This window comes from Macaca nemestrina, chromosome 2 (assembly GCF_043159975.1).
Source record: "Macaca nemestrina isolate mMacNem1 chromosome 2, mMacNem.hap1, whole genome shotgun sequence".
Lineage (NCBI taxonomy): Eukaryota > Metazoa > Chordata > Mammalia > Primates > Cercopithecidae > Macaca > Macaca nemestrina.
In genome coordinates, this window is record NC_092126.1 from 12,230,667 (window position 1) to 12,235,007 (window position 4,341).

General features: G+C 40.8%; 1 pseudogene; it reads right to left on the reverse strand.

Moving 5' to 3' along the window:
* Nucleotides 1-633: 633 nt before the first annotated feature.
* Nucleotides 634-948, reverse strand: LOC105470992 (large ribosomal subunit protein eL42-like; annotated as a pseudogene).
* Nucleotides 949-4,341: the final 3,393 nt, after the last annotated feature.

Genomic DNA, 4,341 nt, shown 5'->3' on the forward strand with positions numbered 1-4,341 from the left:
CTTAGCCTCCTGAGTAGCTGGGATTACAGGTGCCTACCACCATGCTCAGCTAATTTTTCTATTTTTTTTTTTAGTAGAGACAGTTTCACTATGTTGGCCAGGCTGGTCTCCAATGCCTGACGTAGTGATCCACCTGCCTCGGACTCCCAAAGTGCTGGGATTACAGGCGTGAGCCACTGCACCTATCTGGCCCTTCTCTCACTTTTTTATTGGCCTATGTTTGTACATTTTTATGGGGTACATGTAGTATTTTGTTATATGCATAGAATGTATAATGATCAAATCAGGTTGTTTGAATATCCATCACTTCAAGTATTTATTGTTTTTATGTGTTGGAAACACTTGCAGTCCCCTCTTAGCTATTTTGAAATATACAATATATTGCTGTCAACTCTAGTCATCCTACTCTGCCATCAAACATTGTAACTTATTTTTTTTCTGTTTAACTGTATGTTTATACCCATTATACATATCCTTATCTCCCTTACCTTCCACCATGATCGTGAGGCCTCCCCAGCCACGTGGAACTGTGAGTTCAATTAAACTTTTCTTTTGTAAATTGCCCAGTCTCAGATATATCTTTATCATCAGTGTGAAAACGGACTAATACAGTAATAAAACAAAAGATGACACTTAGAACGGGATCACTTGGCCCTTTCTCTTATTTCCTCCCAGTTCAAAATGCTTGCATATTTTAATAGCCAGCATTCTCTTAGATCTGCAGTTGGGTTCCATACACTCAAACCTTAGCACAATCTTTGTAGTTTTAGCCTTTTTCCAGAAAATCAACTTAGTCTGCCCACCATAGCCACTCTGCTTCCTGTTAGAATGCCACTTTCCCTGGGCCTACAGAGAATCCTTGCCCTTCTTGTACTGTGTTACTTTATGGGGTTGGTACTTGCCCCACTTCTTACAGAAAGTCCGGTGGGTTTTAGGAACATTCACCATGTTTGCGTGAGTGCTATTGGCATGGAAAGGATCCCTATACATTTTCTTTATCTTACTTTGTTCAGCATCTAAGACCTTAGCATGTTGTAAAAAGTGATCTCTTTCCCAATATCAGTGGAACTGAGAAATGTATTAGAATCTGACATTGGAGGATCCACGTTTTCCTGCAGAGAACTGAGCCAGGAGGAGGCAAGCAGAGCAAGCACAGAACCCTGCAGCAGTATTTATAATCAAGGGATAATCAAGGTCTGCAGCAGAGGTAGTTGGACTCAATTATTCTTTCCCAGATTATGCCATCAGTATCTATACCTTCGAATCATAAGAGAACTGATATTGAGGGCTTATAGGTGACCTGCTCTGAGCTTAGCAAGAAAATTGCAATCCTATGAAGAAAGTAATATTATTGTCCCACTTTAGAGATAAGGGACCTGAAAGTAAAGAGACTGACAACTTACCCAAGGGCGTAGAACTGGTAAAGGTTGATCCAGTGTTTGTATCCCTTTTTTTCTGATTCCAGAGCCCGTGTAAACAAATATACTACATATATCCTTCTTCCTCATGTCTCTCTGGTGAACTTAGACCTCAGATAGCTTTGGGGGCAGTTTTTGGTCATCTCAGTATCACATCTTTAAACCAATGCTTCTCAGTCTTCATTGTGCACATGAATCACTTGGGGATCTTTAAATGCAGATTCTGTTTGGGTGTGTCCGAGGTGAGGCCCAAGGATCTGTGTTCTAAAACGCTCCCTGGCGATGCTGTTGCTGCTGCTGCTGACACAGGCCCAAGCTTTGAGAAAACAGCAAGAGTTTAACCCAGCTGTAAAGTCTGTGAAGTTGAGCTGCGAATCCAGTAGGTCACATCTACACCTGCTTGCCTTGATTGGCTGAATAATTCCAGCTGCTGTGCATTCCCCTTCAGGGGTCACTTGCTTAATGAAAGAGCTACATAGGCTGTTTCATCAATTTGCCCACATTAAATGGTATTACAAAGAAGAATTTCTATGTCTCTCTCTGATTTTGTTCATGCTCTGGAGAAGGCTGCGAAATAGGTAATTTATGCCAGCAGTTACAGATTACACATTTATTTAGCTACCTGACCGCAATAATAAGACCCTACAGGGGGCCAGATGGGGTTTCGTGGTCTTTACAATGCTGAAAATCTGTCCAAATGTAACAATTATGTAGGTTTCAATGGTCTCCTTATGCAATCCTAGATAAAAAAAAAAAAAAAAATCAATCCTTATGATATAAAATGTGAATCTGGCTAGTGACCTAGTGGTGTCCTCTCCAAAGACTTTGTAGCTCTTTTGGATTTGATTTCCAGACACAAAGGACAAAGCAGAACTGTGTAATTAATTCAATAGTCTACACATGTCTAAGAGGCTGTAATGCCTCTGATTACCTCTCTCATCCTGTTTGGGACTCAGGTGAAGGCAAGATTGTCTCCTTGGCTGTTTCTGCTGTGAATTTCTTCTCTGGTAATCCCTAACAGCATGCATTTTGTACTGAAAAGGTAAGGCAAGAAATGAAACTATGGGAGAGTTAGTTAATCCTTGGGATATAGCAGTCCTCTATGATCTCACCAGGCAATGTTCTAGAGGTGATGCAGCTGGACAGATGGCACCTGTAATGTCTTTTCTTTCAACATAAATGGGACAAAAACAAAAACAAACTATAAAAGAAAAATGAAAAGACATTTGTCTGGAGTGGAGTCTAGAGATGGGGCACTTTGGCTTTCTCTGTTAGGTTTATAAGATTTGGGGAGGTTATCTTTCTGATGAAGAATACAAAACTACTTTGATGCGCTTGTGCATGAGGAGGGGATGATAATTATTAAACCCAATTAGCTCTTCAGCCAATTCACTTCTGCCTGTATTGTTGCTCACTGATTTATCTCACTTCCGGGCCTTCTTCTTTTATTACCCTTTGCCCACTCCCTATATCAGCTGAATATAATTTCTTTGCTTGTTCTGTCATTTCATAATTCCTTGTCTTCTTCAGTGACTTTTCAGGACATCGTCTGAACTCCAAGGATGGCTTTCTGAGGCTTCCTGTGGCTCCAGAGACATTTTGGAAACTTGAATTGTTTCAGGCCAGCTTCATTATCTTTTTATCATGAACTTCCTTGTCTGCAAATATTTTTTTCTCTTTTCTTTTTTCCTGTTTCTTCCACAAGCCTAGGAATCAAGGGAGAAATATGTCATTTACTCATAAACATATTTAAGTTGGTGAGTTCAGTTATTTTTGCATTTCATCTTGCATCCAACAAGGTGTGTCCCATCTCCATCTTCTCCATTTCCCTGCCACATTAGTTACTATGTATGTATGTGGTCCACATAGGTGAAAAGCACAATTCCAGGCACTTTAATATCAGATTTAAGGAACTGTTATTTATGCTCATTATCTTTTTTACATTTCTCCTTGAGATCCTAAACTATATTTTTTTGTTATATCCAGGAGTGGGATTGTTGTGTTCTAGAGTTTGAGCATTCTCAGTTCCACTAAATAGTGCCAGATTTTTTTTCTCTCTCAGAAGAGGGTACCAATTTATATTCCCACTAAGAGTGCAGAAGGTACCACATCTCTTTACAACTCTAACAATATTGGATATTTCAGTTGCTCAAATCTTTGCCAATCTGTAAAGGTATAAATTGACATCTTTTTTAAAGTGTTAGTTTATTGCTTCTTTCTGATCCTTTTTCAACTCCTTATTGAAATATGAACATACAGAAAAGTATACATGTGTACATCTCAATACATTTTTACAAATAGAACACAGTGTGTAACTGTTATGCCAAAACTCTATTGACTCTAACAGGATGGCACCAGGTTCAAGAGGCCAAATAAGAGACCCAGAACCAGAGAATGAGACATGGTGTGTTATCAGGAGCTTTTTTTTTTTTTTGAGACTGAGTCTTGCTCTGTTGCCCAGGCTGGAGTGCAGTGATGTGATCTCGGCTCACTGCAAGCTCCTCCTCCCGGGTTCACGCCATTCTCCTGCCTCAGCCTCCCGAGTAGCTAGGACTACAGGCACCTGACACCATGCCTGGCTCATTTTTTGTATTTTTAGTAGAGACAGAGTTTCACCATGTTAGCCAGGATAGCCTCCATCTCCTGACCTCATGATCTGCCCACCTTGGACTCCCAAACTGCTGGGATTGCAGACGTGAGCCACTGCGCCCGGCCAAGAGCTTCCATACAGGGGAGAGAGTCCAGTGGTGGTGGACTGGGCAGAAGAACTGCAACCACTTTCAGAAAGCGTTCAGTTTACACAAAATTTTCACTTAACATTCTCCCCCTAACAACCCCCACCTGGCAATCTTCGTTTAACCGGTAACAAAGGGCCTTGATCTCTAGTATGGCATGTTTCCAGGGGCTGGGCTAGAGACACAGA